Consider the following 15,541-nt stretch of genomic DNA (forward strand, 5'->3'; position numbering starts at 1 on the left):
AGTCCATGCTCGTTCTGGAGATTTTTTCCCGTTCACCCTCGCTCCTGATCTTTGAGACCTAAACCATTTGGTCATTGTTAGGTCATGTTTAACAAGGTTGAGAAATGTCCTCGACGTTATCCATATCTTCCCATGATTGTCGCTTTTCAACTTGAACCGGTCATCGACGCTCAGGGTCCTTTTTTCTAATCAGCTTCCCCGAGTCGGTCCTTCTCTCGGGACTCTTTTTTTCAAGCCCGTGAGTCTGGGGGCTCCCTTACTTCTTCTTATGTGGAAGGTACCTTGAGCTAAATCCTGTGAGCATTGTTGTTCTCTTTGGTTGATGTACGACTCGTCTACTCTGTAATTAGGAGCACTAACGTCAACCCGAGCCAGGCCAAGTTGCAAATTGTGTTCAAGTCAAAGTTGGTGACAGATTTACAATGCTTCGGGTCGGCCCAGCAAGGTGCTTCTCCTGGTTAGTCGCCTTCAACAACACGCATGGGGACTCTACAGAGTAGCCAGAGAAAGAAACGGAGGCTTTGGGTCGGGGTCGCTCTTAATATCCATGTGAACAAGATTCATCGAGAGTTTCCACTTCGACCGACCATTGGGGATTGGGTTGGAGTTGAGTGGGGTTGGTGGTAGTCCACCAAAGAGAAAGGATTTTTTTTTCGACGTGTCCACTTGGGTTTTTGTCTTGTCACCTTTGTGGCGGCATCTTGGGAATGGCCATTCCTGTATTGGGTGAATTTTAGGGACTGGGAAACGAGGAAGACTTCCAAAAGGATTCTTTGAATGCTCATTGAACATAAGGACATAAAATAAGCATTCCTTTTGAGCATCATTCTCAGGAACTCAAGTGATCCTGGAAATAAGAGCATGACCATCGTTGGCTTATGAATAACTTCAATTCGGGTTGGATCTGACGTCAACACGCCTCCATGTTGTCCCATATGATTCATCATTGTCGTTGTCACTTGTGAGGTCGTCAAGTCACGCCCGCTTTCAAGCGTTTTGTCAAAGGCAGGAAGCCTTTACAAATAAAATCTTTTCACGCGAACAGCCATGAAACATTCGGTTCAACATTAGACCACACTTCCAATGCTCAAGATCCCACCAATCAAAACCAGAGCTCGAATGGTTAAAATAGTTATCTTGAAATATCGACAAAACCTACCTCTGGTTTTAAACACACCATGCTTGAATCCTATCCCGATCTTTGTGAAGCAAAATACAGAAAGTGTATGTAATTCAACCATCACCCGTCACACATAGTTGAATTGAAGGAAGGTTTTATATCAGTCCATGCCATGCATTGGCCATTGATACTCGTTCTCTTTGGAGACGCCCTGTTTGACTTGAGCTTTCTTTCACACAACAAAAGACGGATGGACGGGTTTGGGGTACACGCATCCTCAATAGTTCCAAGAAGGATACACATATCGCTTGGAATCGAAAAGCCTGTCGTTTCATCTCGCTGATCGTGTCGTGGATGTGACTTCCTACATATTGCTAAAAAAAAAAGTTGATGCTCACTCAATGGAACCATTCAAGCGAACAGCCTGTATTAACAGATTTAAAATGACAAATCTTGCGAGGGGCCAGGGGCAAAGTGCATATCATCTTCAATCTTCATGTCATCCCCAGATCGATCGAAGGTTGCCTAAAAAAAAAAACTAGCAACAGCCAGGAAAACGTCGTTGAGATCACTATGTCGATGCTCGTTTTCATAATTGAAAATCTGTCAATTATTGTAATTAAAACCAAATGGCAGGCTTTGAAGTGAGTGGTCTGGGTTGGTCTATTTATCACGTGTGCTCGCCTCCCATGACCATTATTTCGACGAACATGAATCGGAGTAGTGAAGCGGGGAGTGGTGAGTGTAGTACGTAGATGAAATGGATGAACGACGACGCTCTTACTATTGCAGCTATTACCAACTACCAACTCCCCAATACCTATATCCTGATGGCCCTTATTTAGTTAGAAGTGGCTCGGGAGAGTTATAGCTTCAGTTTATACTCATTGGGCGATTCGTCTTTGGTGGCGAGCAATACAGCCATTTCTTTATGCAAAGAGCCACGAATTTTCCGGTAACCAATCAGAAGGAAAAGGCATAAATCCCACCTGCCTAGCCTTCAGCCAAACGAGAGGAGCTAGCAAGCTACTGATTACTTCTCTGAAATGGGTCGTAGAATGTGTGGTAAAGTTTCTTTTTGACCATCAGGATGAGCCACCTCGGCCAGGTTTGTCCGCTTGACGGCGGGTCAGTGGCACACTTGAAGACCCGCCAACGGAATCGGCTTGCCAATAAATATTGAAAGCTAATCTCATGAATTTTCGGGCCGTGGTGATGAATTCGATTCAGGGACAAGGGTAAAGATAAACCCCAAGTGAGCTTTAGGACAGGGTCAGGTTTGGTGCAAGTACTTTCCATTAGCCACAATTGCTCAGAGTGCCGTTTGGATTGGCAGTGGAAGCCTGGCCCTGTTTGGAATTTCGGGCACATGCTCTGAATGGTTGGAACGACCAGTGAGCTAATTACTAAGCAATTCTATTCCACTGGCTAATGAGGTTTCAATTTCCAGTGACCATGTTTATGGTTTGATTACAGGAGCGGTGGAAAGGCCGTTACTCTTGAGAGTAGAACCAACAGAAACCATGCCTGCATGGTAAGCACGACCGAACTCATTCCGAACTCGAACATCAATCGCCCGATCGCACATTTTCTGGCTCTTTTGAGAGTGCAAAAAGCTATCATTCGTCAATTACAGACAGAGACGGAGGATCAATGTGAGAACAACCCTGACTGTTGTGTAAACGCACCGGAGCATCTACGATTTGCTCTCAATATTTTACCCACTGACAAGGCTCAAGAAAGCCAGAAGATAAATGATTCCATTGCCATGCCCCTGGAGGCCATAGCAAATACGAATTTTTCAATTCTCCATCAACTTGCCGCTAAACAAGTACTGGCCAACTCACTAACTACTACATAGTGCCAGTGTTCGCCAACAACATCTGGGTGTTCTTTTGTCGTCCTGGTTCTTGTCTGGACATGGGTCCTTCTGTAGTATCGGACATAAAATGAGCATTATATTGAAGTACGTAGAGAGCATACAGGGTGCTCCGACAAGACCAAGTCCCACACACACCGTACACAATGGTCATCGAAGCTCACTTGGGAGAAGCTGTGGATGAGACATCTGCCGAAAGCAAACGGAATCAAAAACGGCCAAAAAGCTTGGAAAAAAACTGCAAGGACCCAACAAAAGATCAACATCGATTGTCAACAAAGACCGAACACCATTTATCTTGTGCCAACGGAGTCCGTTCCCGGCCCAAAATGGATGACGGCCAGTCAAATCAAGGAGAATTGAGTTGTTCTCTACATTAGCCAACACAACCCATGTCCACAATCGAAATTGTTATTTCCTTTATCATTCCCCAATGAAGGTGTTACCAGATGTCACAATATGGCAGGCAAAATTGAAAACATGGACTCATCTCCCCTGAATCGTTGGACTGACACAGGAAGTCAGCTCGGAGTTTTCCCAGGCATCAATGATTTTATGGTACCTCACATGTGTGGATGAGCCCATCATAAAAAGACCTCCCAAGAGTCAAGATTGACCACTGTCAACGCCAGTTCAGCACCCCTTTCAAGAACTCTCTCAATTATGTTCACGATTAGAATGTTATTCTCCGAGCTTAGAGTAATACATTCGTACAGTGTGAAAGCAAACAGTCGTGTTCTCATGCTCGATTCTGCTAAAGGTGTTTGGTGTGCAGTATACGTAGTGTACTTCGTTCAACTAAGAGCAGAGATACGTACGTACGTACACTGCTAGTAGATGAGTTGTTACCCCTCGTTTCGGTAGGTCCCGGTTGAATCGATGACTGCCCTTGATATATTGTCCGACTTCCTGGCTTCTGTTGAAGCTGCTAAGACCGACCTTCCTGACAGGAGGACCAGCACATTCTGAAGCGACAAGCATAAAATAGTTTCGAAACATTTATGGGTGATTAGAACCAAACGAGCTACCGGACTACTTCTTCCAAAGAACCTACCAAGTACGTACCTACACTATTCCGTCCCAGAACGATTGAATCTGTCATTCTTCGACCCGAAATGGTTACTACTATTTTCAACTTCATTTAGCAAGCACTATCAAGGATGGAAGACGTGCCAATCCATGAACTCAAGAATCGAGTGACAGTCTTAATCCCATTGAGTGATCCATCAAATTTGGACAGCTCTCGTCCTTTCGAGCAAGAGGTTTCTTGGTCTGCAATTTCGCACGTCAAGGTTTCACTCTCATCTAAGAGACCATTTTTTGCTTAATAAGGCTAAACAGAAAACAAGTGATATGACCTACATCAGTAAATTATAGTTCATGAAATGCTCGATATTGTAAAAAAAATACCCAGCGATGGACAGAGATTAACGAAGCAATGTTTGTCGCATTCCACAGAGACGGAAACCACGAGTTCGCCCCACACAATGGTGGTAATTCATCCTTGGTCACCGAGAGATTTCGAGTGCACCCCCCCCCATTTGAATGGGTATCGATCTTTCTCCTGATTGGAGGGCAGGAATTTAAGATGAATACCCAGCTGAGCGAGCCACCGTGGTGTTGGCTTGGCCGTGTCCTTTTAATACCACACAAGGGTAATGAATGGTGTACCAGGGATATTGGAAAGCCAGCGATGACTAAGACCCACGCACGTGTGCCCTGTGCATTGACTGAGCCAGATCACATGTGAGGCAGGCAAAGTAAACTGGTGGGTTGAGCAATGCAATCCTCAGAGTGTTGAGGGGTTTACAAGGAAGGGACAATGCCGACTCTCGATCCTCCATAAACTGAGGGGAGGTGGGAACACAGCTGAGCAAACCAAATCCATTTCAATGTCCCTGGGAACAAGAGGGTAAAACCTGCTCGGTCAATAGGTAGTACTGTATATGCCAAATGAATGGGAGATCAATCGCTTGCCAAGTTGTTGCTAGCTAATTGGTGGCTATGTTCCAAAAGTAAACGGGCTTATTGGTGTTGGTAGATAGGGTGGGAAGTGTTTCTGTAATTCTTCTGTGGAACTTATGGCTCTTTTTTGAGCATCCATATTTCAGGGTCGGCGCCCCTTTGTGGATCAAGTCAAAGATAGGTTTCGAGGTGTGTTGCTCATTCTGTACGAGTCAGTACTAGTGGGGCTCATTACCAGTTTCTGAGACCTCTCGTTATGTGTAAGCTTTGTCGATCTCGGTTCAAAGTGACCATTGAGGCTTTCATTCTGGAGAATGGAATGACTTTCCTCTTCCCGCCATCCCAAGTTGGTCTCAAAGAAATGCGATTTCCTTTTGTCTGTGGTTAAACCGGGATGTACAATGTTAAAAAAAAGGGACCCTTCATGAAGAGTCAAAGACGGTTGGGAATGTCACTTTCCCGCTTGAGGATGGCCAAGGAAAGTATTCCATCGGCAGGAAACCTTCATATTCACTGGTTTATGCTATTTTTTGGAGCCATTTCAGTTCTGTGTGAGACGTGTGGTTATCGTGTGTTTTGGCAATCTGACCTGTCTGAACCAACGGGAACTTACATTCCGTATGGTTTGGGGAAGAATAGGTCCATAAAAAGTTTCTGGGCGGCTTTTTTCTTTGAACAAAATGATCTACATTGACCACTTTACAAGCACTTCGTCTTTAAGACAATCAACTTGGGTTGCATGGAATAATTTAGAAAGAAATCATCAGGACCGTCATCATGTACGTGTATAAGCAATCCTCTACACTGAACCTGATCAAGGAACTCTGTTCGACTTTTCCTTGGACGAGGTCGGTCATATCTAATCTGTCAACACAAATTGGTCAGTCAACCTTTTGACGGCAATTCTTGGACATTCGAGCATATTTCGTTGTGAGCTTTGCTGGCGATGTCCACAGTTAGGTGAAAACAGCCATCGGCGGGAAAAAAAATGTCCAAAAACTGTTGCTTTTTATAATTCTATGTACGTAGAGAAATGACACATGCTTATCACAAAATTAATCAGTTACAAACACTTTGTAGGACCAATCACTTGTGGATTATAGTTAAGTCCAATTGCAAATATCCTTGAATTCAAGTGAAATTGAGAACTGGAGAAAATATTCGGAAATGTAATTGTGATTCATCTCGATCCCAAAATTAAGTACATCGCAAGTTGACACATTATAACCTACTTGAGATTTTATAGCTCCCCAGGTTGATTGATTAAGGCGAAATAATAATGCAATGTTATTCGGACGTAAAATGCCAAAGAATTCCAGGAAGAGTCAAATGTCATCTTTCTCATTAGAGCTCTAGCAGCAATTGTCAAATATAATGTTTGCGGTTGTCACTGTCAATCATACTGTGACAAGGTTTAGCGTATCAAATCCGAAAGATAACGGGGAAACCAACGAGTCGGATTAGAAAATGATTATCCCATTTAAAGAGACTCGACAACATTGATTCCCCCAAAGTGACGGGAGATTTGTCGTCTTTACTTGTTTCTCGGTCTTCATTGTCATCACTTGCAATTTCCCTGGCCTCGTAAAGAGACCTACCACAAAGAGTTCAACGGGGATGGTATCAAGGTTGAGATGGTTTTCATGACAGTATTTAGATGTCTACCATGCCAGATGTAAACTTCTCTCCGGAATATTTCGCTTTGGTGTAGGTTCAAGTTTTTATTTCGATTTTCTTCATAGTATGCATATTCCGATATTTATTTCGTCAAGAAGAATTGCAATTGTAGTATCTCTCATGGATGTGGGGGCAACCCGGACAACCGTCAAAGAAAAACAAGTCAGGTAAAGAGTTGAATCGCAAGGAGGTTGTACCTCCTCGCCCAAGAGGCTAAAACTCGATACAGAATGTCAGGTGAGGTGTCCGTCAAATTTCGTTCACTATTGGCTCATCTCAGACACTTGCCAATTAAAATTAATTCCATTTTACTGTTGTAATCCGATGAAATTAATCGTAACCGTGGAAGAATGATTTTCAACCAACTCGGAGCAAACTGACCTTCTGATTGATTTACAACCAAATCAAGTGCCCAAAGACGTGGAGTCTCAATGTCTTTGGTTGGATTGTGAAGACAGATTTGTTTTCACCCCTTCCATGACTCTCTGCATTGGTATCGCATCAAAAGGCAGCGTGGGAGACTTCCAAGAACTTGATTACATTTCTGACAAAAAGAAAGAGCGAATCCAGGGCAAATTAGGAGCGGGAGCAAAAGCCAGATAGATGATATGGCAACTCATAACGAGCTAAGATCGCATATGTTCTGTGTTACGTATATGCGTCAGTGTACCCGGTCGGGCTGTTTTTAAATGATTTCTGACCTGACGTGTCTGGCAATATCCAAATGGATCCTGGGAAACAAAACGAATTGGGCGAAGGAAAAGGCTCCGAAACTTGTACGAAATGGACTGACTGACCGTGGACTAATATTCTCCCCCAAAAAGTAATGAGATGCATTGAGAGGTCTACCGCTAGCAGGCTGGAAATGGAGAAATAGAGCAAGCTATTCCTTGATTACCACAACCTTGAGCCCGAGATTGAATAGCCTTGATTAACTTCGCAGCTCCATGACATGAATCTTCCAAATCGTCCAATGCAAATGGAACCGGTCGCAAATAAGCGAAAAATCCACTAACCAATGTATTCTCACGCGGTTGAACTCTGCCAGGGTGATTCTTACAATAAACTGTAAATACTTGAAAAAACACTTCTCTTTGACTGATCGATTAAGTGCTCGAGGCCGCAAAGGTCGAATTACTATTTCATGTTCTTGAAAATACATAGTATATCATGTTGCCTCACTATCATTAATCAATCATGCTTAAAATATTTTGTAGTCAGGGATACCTATGAGGTAGACATCTTTTTTCGAAAGAACTGTTGGTTTTTTCTCGTTTTTTTTCGCAACATCATCCTGTTGTTGCGCATTTCGAATTTCTCGCCCTTTTTAATGGGCTTCAACTTGTTGCATTATAAGTAAATATCATGCAAGAGATTAAGATTTAACATTCGAAAAAGTACTTAGACGAAGAAAGATTGAGATGTGAATATTAATTCATGTATGATTTTGGTATCCAAGCCCTTACAAGCCAAGTAAAATTAAAGTTTCCCAAAAATGCCCAAGCTTAGTGTGCTCGGAAAGAACCCAGAAAATATACGCTTGCAAATTAAGGATCTATGAGTGTAGAGTGGTCTATTTACCCAATAGAAGGTGACATAGTTCTCCCAGGGCGTGGGCTCAAATCTGGTCATTTGAAGTCACCCTTATGTGAGAGAAGACATGGTACAGTGGTCAGCAAAGATTTCTTAGATGTGAGAGTTCCCCGGTTTGATTCTCTTCCCCGACTCTTCTCTTGGAGACTTTGAGACGCTAACCACGCCGGCAGATGGAGAATTAAACTGATATGGGCAAGGCACTGCTTATCGGATATATTATAAGGACGTTATTGATGGCTGGCTTCGCCAGACTCAACCCGACGACCCCAGTATTCAAAGACACTTTCACCTGATTTGATCCATTTTTTTGGAAATTTTTCGAAAAATCGAAAAATGAGATAGAGCCTTGGGCGTCTGTCCTTTTCATTGAGCGAAGGAAGTGCCCTCTGTTTCGTACAGGTGCGGAAAAACAAACGCAAAAACAAGAGAACACTCTCTAAGGTTTATAGTTTATCAAGAGATATTTAAGTGAACAATTTATCCCCCAAGTACTGTGACACATTGAACAGGCCACCAACTCTTCTGGGAGACGTTTAAAATCCTGTGTGGGTAAAATTCCTATCAGTTATGACATGTAAATCAGAACTAGACAGGAAGTTGTCTAATTTATGATTGATTAAGCGTCAACACTTTTCCAACAAAATAGTGGTAGGTTTTGGTGACTAACTTTAAAGCTTTATATTTTGCCAAGCTTACTTTTGGATTTTTTATTACAATTCAATGGAAAAAGATGATGATGACGACAGGTTGTTGGTATGCTGCAAGTATACAATATATAGCTCTCTGCTTATATCTATTTGGATATCAAAAGTGTTTGTACTTTTACCTTTGTAAGATTCTGAAGGTCTCTTAGAAGAGTTGGTGGTGTATTTGTGGTGTTAGAATGGATCAACAATAAGTTTCAAATGTATAAAGATAGGTTATAAAATTAAGGCGTCTTAAACGCATTCTTGTGTTTGGACGTTTGTTTGTCCGCAATGAGAGGAGGGAGAGTACAATAAAAATGAATATACCTACATGACGCCCTAACGAGAGCAAACTAAATGGTAATTCGGACATTTAGGCAAGCGCTGGTACCAGCAAGCAAACTTGCCTGCCAATGCCAGTGATGCAAAATTGGCGTTTCAAACTGGTTTTAACGAAGCTGACCATTCCTCATATAGTAATGTGAAAGAAGGGTCAGCTTCTCAAAAACATGTTTGAAGCTCCAAACTTGCATCACTGACACTGGTACCAGCAAACAAAGGAACCTCTCAGAGCTTGCCTAAACCTCCCCATAGTAGATATCAAACAGTTTTGATTTACATTGCGGATTTCAGAGTGAGCGAGAAACAATAGCTCGAGAAGTGTCTACTAGTATTGAAAACCACAGCTTTTGACATCATTAGCTTTCAGAAACATTCAAGCACCGATTGATAAAAGTGACTCCACCCCATGTCAGCCCCTCGAGAGTCACTACAAGAGAAACACACTCAGAATGCAGATTTCGTCGATGCAAAAAGCGTGATTTGGAGCCCATAAGTGCAGAATGGCCATGCTAGACCGGCTTGGCAAACCAAAAGCATCAAAAAAGAACGAATTGTTAAGTTTTAGGATTCGGGTATCACTTTGCTAACTAAAATCTTTAAAAACATCGATTCAAAACTGAACTTATTTTTTATGAGCAGCCACGAAACTTATCACCCATAATGAAGTTGTGCCCCATGACACCCTGATTTTAAAAAAGTACCCTCATACGTCTCGGCATTTTTTTGCAAGATACAGCTTGGGCATAGCGTTTCGTCGAATCCAGGGACAGATAAGCTACAGAGGAAAATTGAAAGTAATCATTGCTATGATATGACAGGCTAGCCGACAAATTGGTTTCAGGAGATCAATTCAAATACTAGATGAATAATCAAGGAGCCTGAGAAGCAAAGAAGCGAGCAGAACTTCATAGCGTTAATTATCTAGGGATTTTAAGGGCTTGAAAGTCCTCTCAAATGGCACTATTTTCTACGAACTGACCCAGAAATCTGGGTTAGGACAGTTGCTCAATGCGGATAAGGCACTCTCTTTCTCCTTTGTAGGCTAGAAAAGGTAGTAGCCAATGCGTATTGGTAGAGAATCTTCTTTTAACATCTCTGGTTCGATCCCGGCTAGCCAAGTCCATGCAGCTTTGTGGCATTTGTTTTCAACATAAGTTGCAGCTTAGATAACTAGAATGGCCAAACCTGAATTTATTCCCGAAGGTGAGATAACCAACAATATTGGCTGTGATCATGCGGGGCGGAGATATTATTGAGACACCTATCGTCATAAGACCAAAGTCCGTCTGAGAGAGCCGCCATCTGGCTCGGAAAATAAAAAAAAGAATGTCCCTTATAATGTCAATAATGATTCTTTGGCTTTTCATCCGATATATTATGCAACTAGCTTGGTGGACAGCAACCCGTCAAAACTGTCCATTCTTAGTCAATTAAACAAAACACCTGAGAGCACAACGCCGTGATCAATTTTCGATAATATTGGTTGGTGTTCGTATCAACGGGATCATGTTCAAAGTCGATTTGCTAATGAGAGATTCCTTGGATTCTTGACCACTTCGAGTAATGAGAACTCTCCGTTATCAGTCGCGAGGCAGATACTGTAGTAGATACTAGGTACAGTAGTTGGTAGCAGGTAGTGGACAGACCATATTGACGAGCTTTAATGTCTTTTACACAGTAATCACTTCTCGTGGTCCCTTTCTTTTTAACTGGATTTCCTGAGGGTGAACCATGCACGCGAGGATCAAAGCGTATTTCGGAATGGACGGACAGAAGCTCATGAGTCGTCGTTCCTAGAATCAAATCAGTGAAGGTATGGTAATTGCAGGTTGTGAGCGAGAACCAAGTTGGTTAACTTCGATCGCTTCGAAGAAGAAGTCTTTTTCTATTCTAATCTCAGCACAAGTTCGAAGCAAAAAATAGAGAGTTACATTGTTTTTACATATTAATGTGAGGCATTGTTTTAATTGATAAATAATAGAATAATCCTCCTCTTATGACATTTTGGTATCAAAGCTAAAGCTTTTTCAGCAAACGCAGATTCAAGGACATGTTTCAATAAGGAAATGACATTCTCATTCAAAAACGGAGACTTCAAATTGTCAAAAATAGGATACCAAATACAATATCATTTGAAAGTTTGCAAAGTGTGAAGAAGATTTATTACTTATTGCGAAAAATTGTTTAAACACCAGGAAAGTGGAGGGAGCAAATTAATTTGGGAATGGTGTTGAAATGAGACTTAATCATTTCTCGAGTTAGGTTTTGACGCCCGTACTGTTTACAGGGCATAAGTCGTTCCTCAATAAAAGGAACGTATTACAGTTACAATTACTTTGGTCAAAAGGAGTAATTTGTTACACAACCGTTACTCGCCATAAATGTAGTGGCGTTTCTCGTTACAATTACTTTTACTAGAATTTTAGATGACCAATATTTCAGTTTTTTGCCTTATTAAGACCATATTTTCCTAAATTAATGATTGTGTTGTTGTTTGAAACAGTCCTACAGTTTTCCTACCAACATGTTATGCTAATGAGCATTGATAATGTTTATTTGCTTAACACTAGTAATGGGAAGGGGGCCTCTGAGGTCTCAGGCTTTGAATCCATAACCAGGGTCTTGAATCCAGCTTAAATCCAACCTTCTTTCTAACAACATTGTCATTTTGACTCCAATATAGAAAAATATGATTAATCAATGTGCTGTATATATGTATGTAGGTTAGCACTGCATTAATCCCATTCTTGGCCATGCTCGTTTGGCTAAGGAATGAAAAGGCATAATAGGAAAATGATTTCCTTTCAAAATTTGAACTGTTTCAGCACTTTCAATCTTATGGAGAAAACATGCCTCATGCCTTTTTGGAATTTGAAACTTGGGAGGCGAAACGTAAATTTAAAAAGTCAAGATACACATATTCCGGGTGGGGATTTCAAATCCAGACAAAGTTAAGATATCATAAATTGGATTACGTTGCAAATTTCTTTTTGCTTTTAAGAAAAATCAAAAGTAAGAAAACTGATTTGTTAACTTCGGTTTTATTTTTACTCTGTTTTCTGAAAATATCTTAGAAAATGTGTCAAAATGATAATCTTCAACAGTATTTGATGATTTTTTAGCGACTTTCAAAACACTTACCGAATTTAAGTATCAAATGTACATGTATTACCTTCATCTGGAGTACATATTACTTAGATATTTCACATCCAAAACTGACATATTTCCTGAGCTCAGTTAACGATGGAGAATCAAGTCATGGATGGAGATGGCATGGTTAGAGTTAATGAATTTGGTGCAACATACTCAAGCCAAAGGAAGGTGTCACTCTGTTCAGAAAGTATTTAAAAAGTAACAATACTATTTTTTATAATCTAAAATACCATATCCATGAATCAGCTTGTCTTGGAATATAATTTCGCAGTGTCCTTGAAAAAAATCTTCCATGATGCTTGTCTTGACAGTACTCTTTCTTATACAGCGCATCAATTCGAAATCTGTTTGAAAACATTTTAGTTCATCTGATCGCTTACTTTTTCGAAGTGGAGCCACTTGTCAAACCTCGCGCGTCTCTGACCAGGGTCTCTTCTCTGGGATAGGTTTTTCGTTCAATGGAATTTGAATGAGGAGATGTGAATTGTAAAACAGTGCAAATATAACAAGACCACAAATACATTCATTGCTATTAAAAGCAAGCACAATTTTTAGTCCTGAGCTTGGTACCTTGGGATATATGAAAAAAATGTGAAAATTTCTGTTAAGTTTGCCTAAAAGCTTCAAGTTTCCTCAGTTGTCAAGAGAAAAATGAAAAATCAAAGGGCAGTCTGGAGCTTGAGAAATGGAACGAGTAGTTCTTGAGTCGTTACTATTACAACGAAACGAAATTTAGATCACACTCTGGAGCGTGAAAAAAGGAACGAGTAAGGTTTGTTTTTGGGTCGTTATAATTACAACATTTTACAATGGAATGGAATTACAGTTTCTCTTTCGAAAAAAGGAACGAAATGCTGTAATTTCGTTACTACTGCCCTGAGTGTTAAGGACTAAGAATTCAATAAGTTTTCAGGGGTAGAAGTTTCCTTTTAGATCAAAGAAAAAAAGCGCATGGACTCTGACTAGACTTCTTCAACAGAGACCAATTGCGAGCTTTAATGTGACGATGAAGTGGGTATTTGGTGGCCGGCAGATCACACTATGGTTGGTATAAGACTGTGTGGTTGAAAATTGATTGAATTATGAGGTGGGTTGGGAAGGTTAATCGTGTTTTACTTCAAGCCTCCTATTTTGTTACTACGTTAGTATAAGTATGAATGCAAACTAGAATTCGTATTTTTCAACTTTAATATCAGAAAGAAAGGAAAGTATCTTTTTCGTCCAAAAAGAGGGGAAATGTTTTACGTTCCAAAAGATATCATTCCGTTTCCTAAAATATTGAATAACTCAATCTTTGAACCGATTTTCATGTGTCAAGTTTAGTAGCTGTGAATCAAAAATCAAATCAGCTAGTAAATATTTCCAACATGTGTCAGAAAGTGTGGGTCTTGGTTATCTAGATCGCCTACATCTTTGAGGTCTTCCATCGTTGGAGCGGAGAAGAATTGGAGCTGCTTTGGTTAAGTTTTTAAAGATATCAATTCGACAAATGCTAGTCAGGAATCTCTTTTCTGTGAATGGTGTTATCCTCCTAGTCAGTGACGTCTCCATCAGGGCCACTAGGTGCGCTGTTGAGCAAGAGGTCTGCAAGCCCTTTGCCAAGACCTCATCACAACTCAATTCCTTTTTTATTCGGTTGGTGGATCATTGGAACGCTCTACCCCTGGTGATTCGGCTGTCAAAAACTCCAATTGCGTTCAAGAACTTAATTGCTACCAAGAGCACTTGATGTATTTTTATTTTCTATCTTTTTTTGACATTACTACTGTAGGTGTGTAAGTGGTGATGTACCACTTTCATGTGATTATAAAAGCAGACGGATCTTGGTGGCCATGTGCAATTTCCAGCCACTCAATGTGTCAATCAATGATTCCCTGTAAGTTATAATCCCCATTGGGGATTTCAACGTCAATCCTTTGGGGAAGGGCGTGTTTCTAAAATAGATTTGGCAAGAGGCCATCATCAGATTCCAATGGGCAAGGGGATATGCCAATGACCGTGGTAATCATATTTTTCAAGCTCTCCAAGATTCCGGAGTGGTCTTTCACTAAACAAAATGAATGTTGGACGTGTCAAAGCTGATTGTTTTCGGGCATAACGTCTCGGCTAGACAAGTGTTGGCCACTAGGGACAAGTGGGTACATGCAGTGAGGGGTTGTTCATATGATTTCAATTGCTTGAAAATGGTTTTTGACCACCATTCAATAATAAAAAAAAGAAGTACAATTGAGATTTGAATTTAAAAGAGACTTTTTCGTCATTTTGAATGTAGGATTTGTCTGAATTGGTACAAAACATATTGATAACTTGGTTTGTTCGAAGGAGAAACAATGCCTCTTGAGTTTTTTTCGGGTTCATCGTTTCATTGTTGCATTGGCTTTGTCGCTAGCATCGAGATTTTTTCTTTGTTTTTCTTTTGTCCAGATTGATCTCGCATTTCCCGTCGTGGGTTTTTGAATCTTTACTCTTCCATACCCAAAGCGACAATTGGAAATAGTCTGATTGCTCTTTATTTTCGTCTCTTTAATAACGCTTTTCAACAATATCATTGAAAATTTTGATCCCCGCGGAACAAGTGTCGTCTTGAGCAAAATCCTGGGAACAAAACAAACGTGCCGAGCAACAAGTTATACGGCAATCAAATGTTCCCTGGGGACAAAAGTCAACATTTGATCAATAGTCTTACCGCCCCATGATGTACATAGGCACTTGACGGATCTAGATTCTGGAAATTCATGATAAACTTTCGTTCTAAATTATATCAGATCTCATCTCTAAATGGGTATATTCGGCAAATGTAATGTTGTGCTTGTCACAACTTTCCGTATGAAATGCTAGTGTCATAATTTTTCCATCAATTGATGACTCAGTCAATCATCAGGTGACACACAAGATAACAATTTCTCTGATGTTCATTACGTGTGGATTTTTATAAAACTAAGGGTAGTTTGCTTGATAACATGGGTCAAGTACTAATCCATGCATTTAACCATCATTTTATACACTTCTTCCTTGTTATGTATAAGGGAAATCAAGCCCGTTGTTATTCATCTTAAATTGCTAGTTTTAGCCTAGATCATCAGAGAGAAGAAGTAAGCAAGAAGCGTAAAAAGTCATCAAATA

Source organism: Tigriopus californicus, chromosome 8 (assembly GCF_007210705.1).
Source record: "Tigriopus californicus strain San Diego chromosome 8, Tcal_SD_v2.1, whole genome shotgun sequence".
Taxonomy (NCBI): Eukaryota; Metazoa; Arthropoda; class Copepoda; order Harpacticoida; family Harpacticidae; genus Tigriopus; species Tigriopus californicus.